Source organism: Myxine glutinosa, chromosome 5, assembly GCF_964187855.1.
Source record: "Myxine glutinosa chromosome 5, kmMyxGlut1.1, whole genome shotgun sequence".
NCBI classification, from domain to species: Eukaryota; Metazoa; Chordata; class Myxini; order Myxiniformes; family Myxinidae; genus Myxine; species Myxine glutinosa.
In genome coordinates this window covers 123,925,711-123,947,355 of record NC_136265.1, presented here as the reverse complement: position 1 = coordinate 123,947,355, position 21,645 = coordinate 123,925,711, and positions in this window count along the sequence as shown.

Genomic DNA, 21,645 nt, shown 5'->3' with positions numbered 1-21,645 from the left:
GTCATTATTTACTTTTAATGATGTTTATATACAAATCGAAAAGAAGATAATTGGTTTTGGGTCGTCCTTTCGGCATATCTCGTGGGATTGTAAGTTGGAGAGACGGCCGTGATGGTGGTGAGGGGGTTGGAATTCTCTCAAGCAGGGATTCAACCCGTCTCCTTATAAAAGGTCTTTGTCCGAGGTCACCGAGTCCGATCGGTGCAGCTGTGCAGCGATCGTTGCAGCCTTTTGTGCGGCACCTGGGAAAACAACATCGTCACAATGAGAACATTGTCACAATGAACGTTATGCGAACGCGAATGTTATGCGGGAGTCCAATTCTGAGAATGCTGGAGACTAAAGCTGAAATTGGGAAAACTAAATACCCTATTTTACTCCTGGAGATCCCAGGATTACCCACCCAAAATATCGTTGCGATCGGTTCAGCAGTTTTTACGGTACCTTCGAATGGACGGACAGACAGACAGATGGACGGACGGACATTTGGTGAATTATCGTAAGATTTTACCTTTTCATTTGGGCCTCCCAATTGAAGCCCCGCCCGTAGGATGGGTACCGTTGCTCGGATGGATAAATAACATAATTAGCCATTTGGATAAATAACATAATCAGCCATATAGATAAATAACATAATCAGCCATTTGGATAAATAACATAATCAGCCATATGGATAAATAACATAATCAGCCACATGGATAAATAACATAATCAGCCATATGGATAAATAACATAATTAGCCATATGGATAAATAACATATTCAGCCATATGGATAAATAACATAATCAGACATATGGATAAATAACATAATCAAACATATGGATAATTAACATAATTAGCCATTTGGATAAATAACATAATTTTGATGATTTAATCACTGTAAAGTCGATCGATTTTGATGATAAAACCCATCAAGTTCATTCACTGTATACTTGTTGGATATGCTTACACATTGTGTAAGCAATAACAATCTGTGATTCGTATGTAGGTAAATAATAAATAGAAGTTTTATGACTGCAGGCAAGCATCACCGAACTGCTGCTACATATCAATTTATGCTTATTTAGTTATTTCTTTTTATGGACGCATATAGTTTTTACGTAATTTTCATTGAGGTTTTTATTTCACAGTTTACAGTTATAAACATTACAATTATAAAGTGCTATATTTTAGTGAAACTTAATTGTATTTTAAAGTAAAATTTGAGGGGTTTTTTTCAGCTCATGTGGAACAAAGTTCCGGGAGCTAATGCGGTGACGCATCTTCCGTCTGTCCGTCCATCAGTCCGTCAGTCCATCCGTCAGTCAGTCTGTCGGCCAGTCGGTCAGTCAGTCTGTCAGTCTGTCAGTCTGTCAATCTGTCCGTCAGTCCGTCAGTCCGTCAGTCAGTCTGTCAGTCCGTCAGTCCATCAATCTGTCTGTCTGTCAGTCCGTCAGTCTGTCAGTCTGTCAGTCCGTCCATCAGTGTGCCCATCAGTCCACCAGTCCGTCAGTCCGTCCATCAGTGTGCCCATCAGTCCATCAATCCGTCAGTCAGTCAGTCCATCCACCCGTCAGTCCGTCAGTCCGTCCATCAGTGCGCTTGCCAGTCCGTCCGTCAGTCAGTGTGTCAGTCAGTCAGTGTGTCAGTGTGTCAGTGTGTCAGTCTGCAAGTCTGTCAGTCTGTCAGTGTGCCAGTCTGTCAGTGTGCCAGTCTGTCAGTCTGTCAGTCTGTCAGTCTGTCAGTCCGTCAGTCTGTCAGTCTGTCAGTCTGTCAGTCCATCCTTCAGTGTGCGCATCAGTCCGTCAATCCATCAGTCCATCCATCAGTGGGCCCATCAGTCCATCCGTCCATCTATCAGTGTGCCCATCAGTTCGTCAGTCCATCCACCCATCAGTCAGTCTATCCATCCGCCAGTCAGTCCGTCCTTCAGTCAGTCCATCCGTCCGCCAGTCCGTCAGTCCGTCAGTCCATCAGTATGTCAGTCCATCAATCCGTCAGTCTGTCAGTCCATCAGGCTGTCAGTCCGTCCATCAGTGTGCCCATCAGTCCATCAATCCGTCTGTCCGTCAGTCTGTCTGTCAGTCCGTCAGTCCATCAGTCCGTCAGTCCGTCAAACAGTGTGCCCATCAGTCCATCAATCCATCAGTCAGCCAGTCCATCCACCCGTCAATCCGTCAGTCCATCCATCAGTGCGCCTGCCAGTCCGTCCGTCAGTCAGTGTGTCAGTGTGTCAGTGTGTCAGTGTGTCAGTCTGTCAGTCCGTCAGTCTGTCAGTCTGTCAGTCCATCCATCAGTGTGCGCATCAGTCCGTCAATCTGTCAGTCCATCCATCAGTGGGCCCATCAGTCCATCAGTCCACCCGTCCATCTGTCAGTGTGCCCATCAGTTCGTCATTCCGTCCGCCTGTCAGTCAGTCCGTCCATCCGCCAGTCAGTCCGTCCATCAGTCAGTCCGTCCATCCACCAGTCCGTCAGTCCGTCAGTCTGTCAGTCTGTCAGTCCATCAATCCGTCAGTCTGTCAGTCCATCAGGCTGTCAGTCCATCCATCAGTGTGCCCATCAGTCCATCAATCCGTCTGTCCATCAGTCCGTCAGTCCGTCAGTCCGTCCATCAGTGTGCCCATCAGTCCATCATTCCATCAGTCCGTCCATCAGTGTGCCCATCAGTCCATCAATCCGTCAGTCAGTCCATCCACCCGTCAATCCGTCAGTCCGTCCATCAGTGCGCCTGCCAGTCCGTCCGTCAGTCATTGTGTCAGTCAGTCAGTGTGTCAGTGTGTCAGTGTGTCAGTCTGTCAGTCTGTCAGTCCGTCAGTCTGTCAGTCTGTCAGTCTGTCAGTCCATCCATCAGTGGGCCCATCAGTCCATCCATCCATCTATCAGTGTGCCCATCAGTTCGTCAGTCCGCCCGCCCGTCAGTCAGTCCGTCCGTCCGCCAGTCAGTCCGTCCGTCCGCCAGTCCGTCAGTCTGTCAGTCTGTCAGTCCGTCAGTCTGTCAGTCCGTAAACACTTGAAACTTCTCCGAACCCGCTGAAGAGATTGTGACCAAATTTGTCACAAATGATATTTGTTGTTTTGTGACTAAAGTTTGTTCACGCCATTTTAAAAAATCGGGGTTTAAGGGAGTTACCGGGGGTCAAGGTGAATCTGCGTTTGACCCCTCAAAATAGTAATTTGCTTTTTCCTCTGAAACTACTCACACAATTTCGATGAAACTTCATCACATCCTTCATCACCTGTGATGTACCAAAGTTTGTTCACGGTATTAAAAAAAAATCGAGTACTGAGGGGTTGTGCTGGGGAGGGGGGGGGGGGGGGGTTGACCCCCAAAATAGGAATTTGCTTTCTTCTCTGAAACTACACATACAATTCCGATGAAAATTTACCACTAAGTTTCCAGGATTGATGGACACGTTCCATTTGTCAGAGCAACCAACCCACCCTTTGGTGTGGTGGTTTGTGCACCAGGACCTTTGTGGCTGCATCAGGAAAGGAGAAAATCTTTCTTCTTATGAAAGAATTTCAGGTTTGGCAAGAGGATGATCTAATCCCAGGAAAGTTTTGCTGTTTTTTGAAGATTTGGACTTTATCCAGATCTGAAAACATAACGTATTTTACTTGTGAAAGACACCACATGACATTTTGCCACTCGTCTCATCACATCGACACGTCGGATGTGAACGCATAAGGACTCTGACAGCTCGTTGTAATCCGGACACTCACAAACCATGTTCCGGATTATTTACAAATAACGAATGCATATTTTTTACTCCATGTACCATCCTTTGATTGTGATGCTTGCGATCCGCCATCACCATCTTGTGCCCTGTTGCCTGATTCTAAATAATGCAAATCTGAGCTGAGAGCAGCTTTCACACCCACCCACTCATCCTGTCTCTCCCAATTTGGCTTCTCCATCACCAGTATTATCATTCCTCAATCATACACAACACCTGCAGAGCATATCCTTTAAATCAATTGTTTCTCTCTCGCTTTGTCGTCTTCCACCACTGGATGAGCCTGCACCAAATGTTTCTTCGCCCGAATGAACAATAGTTTGAATGGACCTTTAAAACATCTCGGCCCTATTTTGAACACCTGCGTTATTTTTCTCCTCAAGGAATTTTTTTTTTTTTACTTCCAGTAGATTTCGCTTGGTGTTGCGTCTTCATCTGGACAATCGTGTCCTTCTCAACCAAACCATCTCACCGTTTTATGTCGATGTTAATAACCGACATCATTAGCAATCTTCTTCTTTCGTAGGCAGCACAAAGCTATTCCATAATGTTTAAATATATTGTTGCGGATCCCGGGTTTGTCGATGTACTAAGGGGGATTTATGCCCTGCTCCCCCTCAAACTCCTGGTCCACTGAGGCCGTCGTCCACGACTAAGCTCGTGGTTGACGGATTGCTAAGCAATTTCGATCGCAAATTTCCCAGTCACGCGTCGAAGAGTTTACTGGTCAATATCCCAAAATACCTTCAAGACACGTGACCGGAGAAACCGGGGATCGAACCCTCACTTTCACACACCTTATTCAATTGCGTGCCGAGCAGATTTGCACGGTGTGGAAAGCCGCGTTACCTGACGTGATTTATGAACCCGATTCGTGCCAAATTCGGTCTCGGATGAAGCTAGGCCAATGGAGAAAAGACGTATCTGAACAGGTTGGAAAGTAACCAAATGTACAGCCTTTTATTTTGAAGGCACAGGGAATACACAAAAGATACAGCTCATCAAGTCTTACCTACTATAAACCCCACTGGCACCTTCACACTCTGACACACTCACTCAGGGAATAACACTCTGGTTAAGGGCATACCGATGTACGTGCTGGGATTGCCTCGCAATTGGCCACGTGGTCTGGTGTGCGCAGTTCGGTCCTCACGTGCAGCCTGGATGAGGTCAGGTCTGAAGGACGAACCGCCACCTCAAAGTCGGCATGGACGAACTTAGCACAGGTGGGACAAGCTGCCACACAGGCAGACAAACTTCAGCTCAGGTGAGTCGTGTAGAAAGCCAACGCTTGCAGGTCAGCCGGATGGTGCAAGAGATCGGCACAGAAGCGATGGGTGTCGACGAAGAGCACAAAGGCCAAACACGTGTCGTGGGAGAAACGAAAAAGCAAGCGAGGTCTCGTCGTGGGCGTGGCGAAAAAGGGCAAGAGCTCAGGTGTGTCCTCCACGAAGTCCCAAAAGCAAGAGAGATGTCATCCTGTGCGCTGCGAAATCCAAGAGCAAAAAGAGAATGATAATGCGCTGTTCGGGGGTTTATCAGACCCGCCCATGCCCTTCAAAATGTTCCACAGCCTCCCATTGACTGAGATTTGTCGCATGCTGGCCTTCAATCTTTCCTCCTTCTCGGAAGGTTTTAATCCTCCTTCTTCCTTTCATTCAGGGCTCCGTATTTGGCCACGCCTTCCTGCACATCCTAATGGCTTCCCTTAACCAACGAAGGTTTGAAGATCCTGCCTAACTCAATGCATATTTGGTCTTTATTACTACACAATGGGAAAGGGCTAATCTTTACATTCAATAAGAGAAAACTAACTACTGCAGGCTACATGTTCTCGTGCAATTGACTATAGGGGGTTTGCCTTTATGGCACAACCGCAACAATATGATTGAATTGAAGAAAAAAAAGATTTTAAAGGAAATAAAAATTCCGGAAGTTAACCACCATTGATGCAGCGTCTTTTACACCACCTTATCCAACACGTTACATTAGTTCTTCGTGCGCCTGTTGTTTGTGTCCTTTATGACGTCCTTAAAAACAGTAAGTTTCCTGTTTGGAATGATTTTCAAGTTTATTTGACTGCAAGACAGGTAGAGTATAAATATTATCTAACTCTTCTCTCCGTATGTGCGTTTGAGACAAATTTAGAGCCAAATTATTGATAAACTACAGTTTCATTTTCCATTCGATTTTTGTTCAAAATATAACATTCAATTGAAGTTATAAGTTATTTCTCGATCATGAACTGACGTTTGTAGACAGAAGGACAGACAAATCCTTAGACAAAGTGAACGAAATTGCTTAACCCCACTTTTTGCTTCGCGCGCGTGGGGTAAATAGTGATGGTTTATCCTGAAAGAGAATCTTTAGCTTATGCCTCGCTAACACCTGTAAGCTCACAATTCACTCTGTTAGAGGTGGTTCCATTTGTTGTCATAAAGAGTCTGGAAACCTTTCACTTCCTTCTCCAGTGATCACATTCCTGAATCTTTCAGCCATAACCTCGCCAAGCTCCCCTTCTCGCTTTTATGGACATGTTCATATTTGCAAAAGGTAAGACCAGGTGTTTGCTAATTGGTGTTCCTTTTATCAATTCCTCTTTCTAATTGAATGAATCATTCACTCATTTTACGAAGTACTCAATCACATCTCACTGGAACAATATTCTCTTTGTTTTTAACATGGAGCTCGAGCTTTTGATCTTGGACCGATGAAGTCTGCTCAGTTTCCACCATTAGGGTTTGTTGTTCTGGTTCTTTGAAGAAACTCCAGTCGAGAGCTTTCCTACAGCCATCCGCGCCTCATGTGGGATGCTTGCCCCACTCTCTTTTGAACTCGCTGTTAAGTCATGTTTCTCTTCCTCGGTCTCATATACACGAGTACATGTATTATTTCTCACTTGTGCAATGCCATCACCGTTTTCATTTGGATTGGGATCCATGGAGCCAGGCGCTAATAGCCGTCTGCCTCAATCCGTGATGTCTTGCTCTTTGATCCTTTACCACGATTGTTGTTTTTCGCCTCAAACCTCTGAATCTATATTCGGAACTCTGTAATACGCTGTGGTTTATCCAAGGACCTGAGATGAAGCGGCCGCTCGCGAGCACGTCACGTGACCTCGTCGAGCTTCTTCACCACGCCAGTGGAAATATGATGTTGTGGCGGACACAAAAGCCCACTGGCGTGGTGACATCATTCCACGCACCAAGTGGGCGGTGGCCACGCCCGAGGGGTAGGCGTGGCCTCATGATATACACCGGGCGACCAGCCCGGAGCATTTCAGTGTTACAGTGTAGTCTTACAATAAAGACGTTTATATGTTACCGCTTGTCCGCTTCCTCCTTGCTCACAAGCAGCGCGCGTAACGCCGCGCTTTACTGGTGACCCCGACGTTGGATCTGCCGTAGCGATCCTTCCGAACACGACGCCATTGCAATGGCCAACGACAAGGCAATGGCGATTAAACTTCCCGAATTTTGGGAGGCCCAGGCCGAAGTCTGGTTCGTTCAAGCCGAAGCCCAATTTCAGCTTCGGCGCCTCACCAACGACGACCTGCGCTACTGCCATGTCGTCGCCTCCCTCGGGCCCGGCACGGCCGCTCGAGTTGTGTCCGTCCTTCGCCACCCACCGGACGGCCACAAGTACGAGGCACTCAAGCGGCTACTCCTAGCCACGTTCGGCCTCACGGACGACGCACGGGCCGATCGCCTCCTGGATCTCCCCGAGCTCGGTGAGACGCGCCCGTCGGTCCGAATGGACCATATGCTGTCACTGTTGGGCGACGAAGCCCCCGGTTCGCTATTCCGGGCGCTTTTCCGGCGCCAACTTCCAGCGCAGGTTCGCCTCGCGTTGGCCGGGACCGAGCTAACGGAACCCCGAGCATTGGCCGCCAAGGCGGACAGGTACTTCGCCGCTTCGGACACGCGGCGAGCGTCGGCGTGGCCGTCACGGCCCTCGACGCTGATGTTCAGCAGCATGTTCCACAGCATCAGCTTCTACAGCGCGCTGATGTTCAGCAGCATGCCGATACGCACCTCGTGAACGCCGATTCGGTTCCGGCCACGTTGGTCTGTACGCTTCCGGCAGCGGACGCATTCACCCGCCTCCTCGCCGGCTTCCCGGCCCTCACGCGGCCCACCTTCTCGGCGGGGGCCGTCAAGCACGGGGTGGCCCATCACATCCCCACCGTCGGGCCACCGGTCTACGCCCGTGCATGCCGCCTCTAGCCGACGAAGCTGGCGGTGGCAAAAGCGGCGTTCGCTACCCTGGAGCGACTCGGCATCGTTCGGCGCTCAGAGAGCGCTTGGGCGTCGCCGCTGCACATCGTGCCGAAGCCCGGCGGGGGATGGCGACCGTGCGGGGACTATCGCCGTCTCAATGACGCCACGACTCCCGACCGCTACCCCCGTCCCCCACATTCAGGACTTTTCCGCCCGTTTGGCGGGCAGGTCCTTCTTCTCGAAGGTGGACCTCATACGCGGCTACCATCAGGTCCCCGTCAGGCCGGAGGACGTCCCGAAGACGGCGGTCATCACGCCATTCGGACTCTCCGAGTTCCTGCGCATGCCCTTCGGTCTGAAGAATGCGGCTCAGGCGTTCCAGCGACTGATGGACAGCGTCCTGCGCGACTTGGATTTTGTCTACGTCTACCTGGACGACATCCTCGTCGCCAGCGCGTCCCGCGAAGAGCACCTACGCCACCTCCGCACGCTCTTCGAACGCCTGGGCCAGCATGGCCTGATTGTGAACCCTGCAAAGTGCCGGTTCGGCGCCGCCACAATCGATTTTCTGGGGCACCGTGTCACCAGGCACGGAGCCGTCCCCCTGCCGGCCAAGGTGGAGGCGGTGAAGGGGTTTCCATGCCCCCGCACGATCAGAGGGCTGCAGGAGTTCCTGGGCATGGTGAACTTTTACCATCGGTTCCTGCCCCGTATCGCCCAGCTCCTGCGCCCCCTGCACGAAGCTCTCCGAGGTAAGCCGGGCAAAGGCGACGTTACCTGGACCGAGCAGATGGACACGGCGTTCACGGGCGCGAAGCTCGCCTTGGCTAACGCCACCATGCTCGCGCACCCGGCGCCCGATGCACCGATCGCCCTCACCACCGATGCCTCGGACTACGCGGTGGGCGCGGTGCACGAGCAATGGGTGCGTGGAGCTTGGCAACCGCTGGCGTTCTTCAGCCGGCAGCTTCGCCCGCCCGAACGCCGTTACAGTACCTTCGACCGCGAGTTGCTCGGACTTCACTTGGCGGTCAGGCACTTCCGCCATCTGCTCGAGGGCCGGGTGTTCACTGCCTTCATCGACCACAAGCCGCTGATCTTCGCGATGGGCAAGGTCACCGAGCCGTGGTCGGCCCGGCAGCAGCGTCACCTCTCGGCCGTGTCCGAGTACACGACGGACATCCAGCACGTTGCGGGGAAGGACAACCCGGTGGCGGATTGCCTTTCCCGGGCCGTCGCCCACGCAGTCCACCTCGGCATCGACTATGCCCGGATGGCAGCGGACCAGGCCGCTGACCCCGACGTCCAGGCCTTGCGGACCGCCGTCACGGGCCTCCGCGTCACCGAGGTGCCGTTCGACGGCGCGGGCGTGGCCCTCTTGTGCGACGTCTCCCTCGGGCATCCTCGCCCCATCGTGCCCGCGGGCTGGCAGCACCAGGTGTTTGACGCCATCCACGGCCTGTCCCACCCGGGCGCGAGGGCCTCCCAAAGGCTGATCGCCGACAAGTTCGTCTGGCATGGCCTCCGGAAGGCCGTCCGCGGCTGGGCCAGGACGTGCCTCGCGTGCCAGCGCGCCAAGGTGCACCGGCACACCCAGGCCCCGTTGGCCCCGTTCACGGTGCCGGAACGCCGGTTTGACCACGTCCACGTGGACCTGGTGGGACCTCTGCCCCCCTGGCGGGGTTTCACCTACGTCCTCACCATGGTGGACCGCACCACCCGGTGGCCGGAGGCCGTGCCCTTGGCGTCGAAAACGGCGGCCGATGTCGCGCAGGCTTTCATCGCCACCTGGGTCGCCCGGTTCGGCGCCCCCTCAGACATCTCATCCGACCGCGGCCCCCAGTTCACCTCGGAGCTCTGGGGGGCGGTTGCGCAGGGGCTCGGGGTCTGGCTGCACCGAACCACGGCCTACCACCCCCAGGCTAACGGCCTGTGTGAGCAATTTCACCGCTCATTGAAGGCCGCGCTCCGGGCCACCCTCCGCGACGGCGGCTGGGTCGACAGGCTCCCCTGGGTCCTGCTGGGCCTCCGGACGGCGCCCAAGGAGGACCTGCGCGCATCCGCGGCGGAGTTGGTCTTCGGGCAACCGCTGCGGGTGCCGGGCGAGTTCCTCCCCGACTCCACAGCACCATGGTCCGCGGCACAGCAGCGCTCCGCTCTGCAAGAGACCGCCCAGAGGTTCGCCCCGGTGCCAACGGCATGCCACGGGCACCCACCGACGCACGTCGCCCCGGAGCTTCGCACGGCGGAGTACGTCTTCGTCCGCCACGATGCCCATCGGACACCACTGCGGCCCCCGTACGACGGGCCTTTCCGCGTGCTGGAGACCGGGGCGAAGCACTTCACCCTGGACATCGGCGGTACTCCTGACCGCGTTTCGGTAGACCGCCTCAAGCCGGCCCACCTCGATGTGGACCATCCACCGCCAGTGGCCCGACCCCCACGTCGGGGCCGCCCTCCTGCGGGCGGACCCCCGGCACCGCCCAGCCCCGCCGCCACGCCGCCCCCCTGTCCTGCACCCATCCCAGGGGCAGCCAGGGGCATCCCACCTGGCATCCCTGCACCCCGGACGCCGCCGATCGCCAGGAGGCGCTTCGGCCGGGTCATTCGTCTGCCCCGCAAACTGGCCCTCCAGGTGCGCGGGAATTCTGGGGGGGGCGCGTGTGGCGGACACAAAAGCCCACTGGCGTGGTGACATCATTCCACGCACCAAGTGGGCGGTGGCCACGCCCGAGGGGTAGGCGTGGCCTCATGATATACACCGGGCGACCAGCCCGGAGCATTTCAGTGTTACAGTGTAGTCTTACAATAAAGACGTTTATATGTTACCGCTTGTCCGCTTCCTCCTTGCTCACAAGCAGCGCGCGTAACGCCGCGCTTTAATGTCATCACAAGGCCACACAAGGAAATTAGATGCAGGAGGAGGCCATTCGGCCCATCATACCTGGGCCACATCAACACCAGAGCGATGCATATAAAAACAAGAACAATGCGACTGTGTCGCCAATATGCCTCTGCAAAGTCCCACAACAGGTAGATGCCATCGTTCGCTGTCCTAAATATAAACACGTTTGATTTAAATCCCTTCATCTGTTTTCAAATATCACATTTTCACCAGCCACGACAGGTTTCACATCGATCAGTAAAGCAGTTTCAGAGAAGGGATTTTAAAAAATAAACATTTTTGGGTGGTATACCACTTCACCTATGATGTCATCATGACCATGCTTTCGTTCCCCATAGGGAGTACTTGATATTGTGCCACGTTTCAAATTTTTTCATTCAGCGGTTTCCGAGAAAGAATTTTTTGTTTTTAAACCAAGATGGCTGCCACACCACGTGACCTATGACGTCACAATTATCATAAAAACATTTTGCATGGGTGTCACTCCTACCCTGAAAGTTTCGTCTTAATCGGACATGTGGTTGCTGAGAAAAACGAGGTTTAGCTCGTACGGACGGACGGACGGATGGACAACCCAAAAACATAATGCCCCCGGCGACTTTGTCGGCGGGGGCATAAAATTTTCAAAATGCTTTTTTCTTTCTTTCTTTTCGAGCGCGAAGGGGGATGGGCGAACGCGGTTTCTGGGTGATAAACACGCAACCCTTACAGACAACACACCACGCAGATGCAAACAATCACCCATCCATGCTCAAGCTACCTAAAAGTCCTGCCATATCCCGAAACCCCTCTATCTCCAATACTTTCAGGCTCCAGACTCCAGGTACCTATCAAATTCCATTTCTAACACACAGAGTGAACCAATTGCCCATAATTTTCAAATCGTGCGACATACCTGGAATATTGCTCTACGAGCCTAAATTAAAAAATAAATAGAAGAAAATGTGTGTGTGTGTGTTTGTGTGTGTGTGTGTGTGTGTGTTCCTGTGTGTGTGTGTTCCTGTGTGTGTGTGTGTGTGTGTTCCTGTGTGTGTGTGTGTGTGTGTTCCTGTGTGTGTGTTCGTGTGTGTGTGTGTGTGTGTTTGTGTGTGTGTTCGTGTGTGTGTGTGTGTGTGTGTGTGTGTTTGTGTGTGTGTGTGTGTGTGTGTTCCTGTGTGTGTGTGTTCCTGTGTGTGTGTGTGTGTGTGTTCCTGTGTGTGTGTGTGTGTGTGTTCCTGTGTGTGTGTTCGTGTGTGTGTGTGTGTGTGTTTGTGTGTGTGTTCGTGTGTGTGTGTGTGTGTGTGTGTGTGTGTGTGTGTGTGTTTGTGTGTGTGTCCCCGTATGTGTTACCCAATTTAAATGCGCAGTGTACCCTATAAACCCCGATATCTTTATTATATAAAACAAACAGTCCAGAATGCTTGTTTGTACTCGGACTGTTCACCGGTGTATTGTCCTGGTGTCGATCGCAGGTAAAATCAGACCTCATGATGAAAGGTTGCTTTACTGAAATGATAAGGGAAAATGTGCTCCTCATCATTCTCTCTTTCCCAAGGAGGATGTGCTCCTAATCATTCTCTCTTTCCCAAGGAGGATGTGCTCCTCATCATTCTCTTTCCAAGGAGGATGTGCCCCTCATCATTCTCTTTCCCAAGGAGGATGTGCACCTCATCATTCTCTCTTTCCCAAGGAGGATGTGCCCCTCGTCATGCTCTTTCCCAAGGAGGATGTGCCCCTCATTATTCTCTTTCCAAGGAGGATGTGCCCCTCATCATTCTCTTTCCCAAGGAGGTTGTGCCCCCTCATCATTCCCTTTCCCATAGAGGATGTGCCCCTCATCATTCTCTCTTTCCCAAGGAGGATGCTCCCCTCATCATTCTCTCTTTCCCGAGGGGGCTGTGCCCCTCATCATTCTCTTTCCCAAGGAGGTTGTGCCCCTCATCATTCTCTCTTTCCCGAGGAGGCTGTTCCCCTCATCATTCTCTTTCCCAAGGAGGTTGTGCCCCCTCATCATTCTCTTTCCCAAGGAGGATGTGCACCTCATCATTCTCTCTTTCCCAAGGAGGATGTGCCCCTCGTCATGCTCTTTCCCAAGGAGGCTGTGCCCCTCATCATTCTCTTTCCAAGGAGAGGATGTGCCCCTCATCATTCTCTTTCCCAAGGAGGTTGTGCCCCCTCATCATTCCCTTTCCCATAGAGGATGTGCACCTCATCATTCTCTTTCACAAGGAGGATGTGCTCCTCATCATTCTCTCTTTCCCAAGGAGGTTGTTCCCTTCATCATTCCCTTTCCCAAGGAGGTTGTGCCCCTCATCATTCTCTTTCACAAGGAGGATGTGTCCCTCATCCTCTTTCACAAGGAGGTTGTGCCCCTCATCATTCTCTTTCCCAAGGAGGATGTGCTCCTCATCATTCTCTTTCCCAAGGAGGATGTGCTCCTCATCATTCTCTTTCCCAAGGAGGATGTGCACCTCATCATTCTCTCTTTCCCAAGGAGGATGTGCCCCTCATCATTCTCTTTCCAAGGAGGATGTGCCCCTCATCATTCTCTTTCCCAAGGAGGTTGTGCCCCCTCATCATTCTCTCTTTCCCGAGGAGGATGTTCCCCTCATCATTCTCTTTCCCAAGGAGGTTGTGCCCCCTCATCATTCTCTTTCCCAAGGAGGATGTGCACCTCATCATTCTCTCTTTCCCAAGGAGGATGTGCCCCTCGTCATGCTCTTTCCCAAGGAGGATGTGCCCCTCATCATTCTCTTTCCAAGGAGGATGTGCCCCTCATCATTCTCTTTCCCAAGGAGGTTGTGCCCCCTCATCATTCCCTTTCCCATAGAGGATGTGCACCTCATCATTCTCTTTCACAAGGAGGATGTGCTCCTCATCATTCTCTCTTTCCCAAGGAGGTGGTTCCCTTCATCATTCCCTTTCCCAAGGAGGTTGTGCCCCTCATCATTCTCTTTCACAAGGAGGATGTGTCCCTCATCATTCTCTTTCATAAGGAGGCTGTGCCCCTCATCATTCTCTTTCACAAGGAGGATGTGCTCCTCATCATTCTCTTTCACAAGGAGGATGTGTCCCTCATCCTCTTTCACAAGGAGGTTGTGCCCCTCATCATTCTCTTTCATAAGGAGGCTGTGCCCCTCATCATTCTCTTTCACAAGGAGGCTGTGTACCTCATCCTCTTTCACAAGGAGGTTGTGCCCCTCATCATTCTCTTTCACAAGGAGGCTGTGTACCTCATCCTCTTTCACAAGGAGGTTGTGCCCCTCATCATTCTCTTTCCCAAGGAGGTTGTTCCCCTCATCCTCTTTCCCAAGGAGGTTGTGCTCCTCATCATTCTCTTTCACAAGGAGGATGTGCCCCTCTTCATTCTCTTTCCCAAAGAGGATGTGCCCCTCTTCATTCTCTTTCCCAAGGAGGTTGTCCGCATCATTCTCTCCTTCCCAGGGAGATGTTTTGACTGCCATAACATCTTAATTATGAAAGTAAATTAGCCAAGGTTCTGTTTAATTGAAAACGGTTTGGAGGACGTTTGGTTTGTACCGTTAATGGTTCAAACACTCAGAGTATGAATGACGTGTCACGTGATTACCAAGCATGTCAAATTAACACTTTTGTTAATGGGAAAGAGTAAAGTGAGAGCTAATTAAATCGTGGTAGTTGGGCAGAGAACGCAGACACGATCGATGGACCGAATGTCCTTGTACTGAAAAAAAAATGCAAAACAACATGAGTGAGAGTTGGATTACCTGTACAATTTACCTGCCAAAGGTGAACCTTTATGGTGACGTTTTTTTGAAAAATGCAATTTTTGGGGATTTTGAATTTTTGTTTCAGATAAAGCGTTGAAAGGTCTTTCCGGGACAAACAAAGTTTGGTTAATAAGGAGCGAAGTTTCGGTAACGAGGATCAGGGGGCGTCATCATTTAGGGATGGCTTACAGTCAATTGTGATCACCTGGAAGCGAAGAACAGCCCAGAGAGACAAACAGACAAAAGACAAAGAGACAGACAGATGGGTCGGGTGTAATTAATGAGAGACAGCTGTCGGTGTTCATGTTGCTACCTGTGATCGCATTGGAATGACAAGCAGGAGCAACCTGGAATGGGAAGGGCAGATGAGGATGGGAACACACCTGCTGAGAGGCTGTTGGTGACGTCCCTGATTATTGATGGTCGTCACACTTTATGTCCCTGATAGTCGTCACACTTTCTCAACCATCGCAGACTATTTACGAAAGCCCTCAAGGCGGGACAAACAAATGGCACCTGTTAAAGGTAGCTGGAGGTGTAGTAATGTGTTTTCATGACTTTTGGGGCAATTAATGGACCACTCGTCGTCTATCATCTGCAATTTACACCAAAAAAAGGTCTTGGTCCATTACTTTAGAGTCCGTTTCCATGGTTACATGATCAATGTCGCATGTTAAAACTGTTGAACTTGGCTCAAACCACCACCACCCATCCCTTAAACCACCATTGTGCTTTACTGAAACCACCACCACCCATCCCTTAAACCACCATTGCACTTTACTGAAACCACCACCACCCATCCCTTAAACCACCATTGTGCTTTACTGAAACCACCACCACCCATCCCTTAAACCACCAATGTGCTTTACTGAAACCACCACCACCCATCCCTTAAACCACCATTGCACTTTACTGAAACCACCACCACCCAGTTCTTAAACCACCAATGCCAAACCACTACTATTGCTAACTTGTGCAATTGCTCCACATAACAAGACGACAGGATAACCCTGCAGGGACATGATCATCTCCACGCCATTTGTCATAGAGTCATGGAGGGGGTTGTTTATCTATCACACGATGGAGGAGGTTGTACATGTAACACATGATGGAGGAGGTTGTACATCTACCACATGATGGAGGAGGTTGTACATCTACCACATGATGGAGGAGGTTGCACATCTACCACATGATGGAGGAGGTTGTACATCTACCACATGATGGAGGAGGTTGTACATCTACCACATTATGGAGGAGGTTGTACATCTACCACATGATGGAGGAGGTTGTACATCTACCACATGATGGAGGAGGTTGTACATCTAACACACGATTGAGGAGTTGTACATATACCACACGATTGAGGAGTTGTACATCTAACAGATGTTGGAAGAGGTTGTACATCTATCACACGATTGAGGAGTTGTACATATACCACACGATTGAGGAGTTGTACATATACCACATGATTGAGGAGTTGTACATCTATCAGCACATGGATGAAGTTGTACATCTATCACCTGAAGTGCAAGAGCATTAGGAGACATTATTGTACTTTACATGAATTCCATCAACGTTACAATTAACAGCGTTTTGTACCTTTTCAATCACTTGTGGAAGAAAGAAAGAATTCGCGTAAGATGAGGGCAGGATTATCGACATATTACGTACGTTTGGAAGGCCTGAACTGAGAAAACAAAACAGAGAAGGGAAAGTGCCAAAGAAGCCCGCCATTTTGGACAGGTAATCAATATATAGATGGATGCATAGATCGCACCTTTAACTTACAAAACCCATTCACCAAAAATAGAGAACCCTACCTGTAATGAGAATGTCAAAGTTAATGAAGTGAAGACAACGATAACAGCATGTTAGAAAAACAAATATACATTCGAATAAGAATAACCTTTAGTATGTTGAACATCATGTGCAGAGGAACGTTTCGATGTTTGTGATTTAATACCTGGGTGCGGTGAGTAATCAATCGATACACCACATCGATTGAAATCTGCGCTCATTAAGGCAATCTTAATTACGAGCCGGAATCTGTAAATTGTGCAACACGAGGGGGTCGGTGTGATGGAGTAATACAACGAGACAAAATAATTGGCACCGTTTATCTAACGTAATTTAGATGTCCGAGGAAAACAAACACACAGTAGGTCATCGTCTATTTTGGAACGACCGTGGATTATATAATTGAAGAAACACACACACACACACACACACACACACACACACACACACACATATATATATATATATATATATATATATATATATATATATATATATATATATATATATATATATATATATATATATATATATATATATATATATATATATAGTAATGACTTGCGGTTGGGGTTAAAATCAAATGAATCCATTTTGAGTTCTCCAACCTTTAATGAGCAAACAAACAACTGCTCGACGTTTGGAGGCATGGCATGTGGAGGAGTCTGTTGTGTCGCTCACAGAGGAAGTGTTGGACTTACCAGTAGATTTTGGCCCTCTCATGCAGAAACGTACCAGAAAAACTGCGTCACCAAGCATATAAATTATTACCTCGGTTGCTGTCACTTGGGTATATATTCTCACTTTAGGTTTGCGATGTTTCCGTTTAGCTTAATTCATTTAAGTTACCACCATCACTTGAAGCAATTAATCATGTTGTTTATTTTGTGCTACCAAATATCAAGTCTGGGGAGTCAATCATTTTGTCAATGCCATTTCTTTTTATTTTCTGATTTAAAAGGAAATATTAAGTTCTGAATCAAAAACAAAGGTTCTGTAATATTAATAGGGAAATAAAGAATTGTGGAGACCAAATACTTTTCTCAATATCCACTTATTTTTAGAGAAAATTGTGTGTTATTTGAAAAAAGTGCAAAGGTGCCAATATTTTTGGCCACGACTGTGTGTGTATAAATATATAAAATATATTTATCATTGTCTACCCCTACAAATGTAACAATATAGATATATATTTTATATATATAACAATATATATATACAGACTTGGCATTTAATATGGAATTTTTTTTTTCTTCTTGACTTGGGTTTACTTTCTTAACCCAGTATATCAATCTGGTGAGTTTCTTTTACACTTTGGTGATTTATTTGTTAAAAGAACCATGTCACTGATTGTCTGTCGCAGCAAGAAGTCAACAACAGGATTATATCACAGGTGGCGTGGCAAAATGTACGGACAGGTGCATTTGATGATTGGCTTCACAGTCGGGTATACAAGGGTTGTTGCGTTCTATTAGTGGAAAACAACTGCTGCACATCTCCAAAGGTTATCGCCGCTTCCTCTGGAGATGGTCCGTCAACTCGACAATGCTGTTTGTCATGGAGTGGTGGCTTTACGAAATTACGGCATGAAACAGCATGCTATTGCTCGGCAGTATGGCATCACTCAAGGTCAGGTGTCAAAGATCCTGAAACGAAATGCTCAGAGGGTTGTCCCTACTCCAATACCGAGGCCAGGACGTTCCCGCAGAACCACAAGGAGGGATGATCGCCAGCTGCACCGGTTAGTCCGCAATGGCCGTACCAAGTCAGCTAATCGACTTGGGGCTGAGTGGCAGCAACTGGCAAATGTGCCTGTATCCAGAAGGCTATTCAACCAACGACTGGTTCAAGCAGGCTATCGTGCCAGGCGTCCCCTGAGAAAGCCATGCCTGATCAGACAACACCGCCAGCGCCGATTGCAGTGGGCCAGAGAGCACCGTCAAATGGCAGCCAGGACACTGGAATCACGTGACCTTCAGTGACGAGTCTAGATTTCTGGCCTATCGTCAAGATGGCCGCGTCCGAGTGCGCAGACAAGTGCATGAAGCCTACAACAAGATTGTATAGTGCCAAGAGTCCAAGCTGGAGGTGGTGGGGTGACCGTTTGGGCTGCTTTTCATGCAGGCGGCAAAACTGACCTGGTTGTTCTGAATGGAAACCTGAACCAGTTCAAGTACAGGGCCATTCTGGAAGAAACATTGCTTCCATTTGCTCGTGCAACCTTTCGAGGAAACTTTGTCTTCCAAGATGACAATGCATGGCCTCATCGTGCTCGCATGATCCAACACTTTCTTGCTGACCGTGGTGTAGAGCATATGGAGTGGCCTGCCATGTCCCTGCATATGAATCCGATAGAGAACTTGTGGGCAGAATTAACGCGTCAAATCGACCACTTGGACCAGCAGCCGACCTCTGTGCGTGAATTGCAGCAGGCCGTTGTCACTGCATGGCATGCGATTCCAGTCCAAACCTTGGCAAATCTCGTGAACTGCATGCCTCAACGTGTACGTGCTCTCCTGAATGCTCGTGGGGGTTACATGAAGCACTGAACTGTAATTGTACTGTCTGTAAACCCAGTCGTAATTGTACACCGCTCCTTTCCTATGCCATCTCCAGGCATTGCAAATCGTCATTGCTGGGCACCGAAGGGGGCTCGGCAGTGACGCACGCTGAAAGAGAGTACTCAGTTTTCACTCTGGTTGTTTGTTTTTCTTGCTTTCTTGCTTGTTTGTCCGGGCGATATATCAGCCATCCTTTGAGGTAGGAAGCTGAAATTTCGGCACAATAGTGAGCAAGTCCTTTGTCAAAAAGGGTATTTTTTTTTTTGATTAATCAATTAATTGAGGAGTTATTTAATTATTAGCGATTAATTAAGTACTTATTTAATTAATTAAATTTCCTTTCTCTTCTGACCATTAACTCAGGCACCTTTTGAGTTAGGAAGCTGATATTTGGACATGCCAATGACCAGGTGATTTGGCTGCAAAGGATATTTTTGATTTATTAATTAATCAATTAATCAATTAATTATTTAATTATTTGATTAATGACAAAAAAATTTTTTTTTTTTTAAGTTACAGATTCTGATGAAATGGTGGTGGTTTATGTGTTCTCTGACCGAATTGATTAATAATTTAATTTTTTTATGATTATTATTTATTTCTTTTCATTATTAATCATTTATTTGGCTTCTTTCTCATTTGGCCAATATCTCAGGCACCTTTTGAGCTCAGAAGCTAATATTTGGACATGAGTGACCAAGTGATGTGGCTATCAAGGATATTTTTGATTTATTGATTAATCAATTAATCAATGTATCGATTAATTATTTAATTATTCGATGAATTACTAAAAATATTTTATTTTTTTTTCAGTTACAGATTCTGATGAAATGGTGGTGGTTTATGTGTTCTGTGACCGAATTGATTAATAATTTAATTTTTTTATGATTATTATTTATTTATTTTCATTATTAATTATTTATTTATTTTCTTTCTTATTTGGCCAATATCTCAGGCACCTTTTGAGCTGCGAAGCTAATATTTGGACATGACAGTGACCAAGTGATGTGGCTATCAAGGATATTTTTGATTTATTGATTAATCATTTAATCTATTAATTATTTATTGATTAATCAATTAATTATTTAATTTTTTATTAATGACTTATTTAATTAAATTTCTAAAAGATACATCTTTGGATGAAGCACTAGTGGTTTAGTTATGCTATTAGCCAATTGATTATGAAAATATTTTGTGATAATCTTTTATTGATTTTAATTATACATTTAATCAATCAATTAGTGTACACCTCTCCCTCCCAATGCAGCCTCAATGAGCTGCACTGCGGTATTGCCGGGTGCCGGAGGCGCCCCGGCAATGCCGCGCTGCAGCATATTTAATTATTTGGCATGGGGCGGTGTACTTTGAATGTATGTGTACTTGTTTAACTTTTGTTTTTGTTACAAATTTTTTTGGCTAATGTGCAAAATAAAGAGATACTTCTGGAAAACGTACAGAAGTTTAACGCAGTACTGTCCATGAATTGAGTTCGATATCAGTTTACATCACTTTCAAGGATCAATTTATTTGTTTAGAAATGTCAAATGTGGTTTTTCTTTCTTTTAAAGGTCACATTAACAAAATCTAGAATAATTTCAACATAATTCCCATGAACTTTTGGTTCTAAGACATCTTGAAAAGTAAGTTCACCGCCAGAAAAAAATATTCCATATTAAATGCCAAGTCTGTATAACAATATATAAGTACTTACTTTTTCCACATGCGAAATTCGCATTTATGTTTATTTAAATTATACAATACAACAACAAACAACAACATGCATTTTAAGGCCATTTTCCCTGCTAGAGCGGGAGTTAGCCAAATTTAAATTATACAATGGACTTTAAAATGTAAATGTTTCATTTTTTTGTTATATTATATCACCTCTATCTTTCAATATTGTTGAAATGAAGATCAAATAGCTGTATGTTGAAATTTGTTGAAAAAGTCAAAACATTACATGGTGTGTACTTACTTTTTACGTGACTGTATATGTATATATATATGTATGTATATGTATATATATATATATATATATATATATATATATATATATATATATATATATATATATGAATAAATAAATATTGTTGTGGTTTTGAGAACCTTCACTTGTGTAAATAAATTCAACATCATTAAAGGTTAAAGGTAGCACCCTAGTTAGTCCACAAGCAACACGTAGGCCACCATAGGATTCCAGTTATTTCATTAGTATGTGTTTTAGATAAGGCCATGTTTCCAATAGTTGAATCTGCGTTGTGTCAGTCAAATAAGAAGTAGGCCCCATTCTGTTCAGTTTGCAACCTCCCTCTCCAAGCGACGCCATTACGCGCCCTCCAGTCTGCCCATGGCCCCTCCCAATTTGTTACGCGCCTTTGTTAGCAGCGTTCGCTGGCTTGAGTTGGAGCTCGCTCAAATGCCGCCATAAGCCACGTGGTGAGGCCCGGAAAAAGTGGGCGGAACGCCAAGAATAAGGTGTGGCCACGTCATCCAGCCGTCAAAGGTGGAGCCGTTAAGCCCTCACCAGCCAACCAGGGCTGAAGGGACATCGCCGACAGGCATGGCTTTTTGGGCTCGCGGAGCGTTATGCTGGCGAGATATATAAGCGAGCGCAAAGCCCTTTCACAGGACTTGTTGGAGGCGCGCGCGTTGTAACAGGACGGCGCGGGGGACTTGCCAGCGAGCACATTTACAGAGAGACTAATGCGCCGGCGT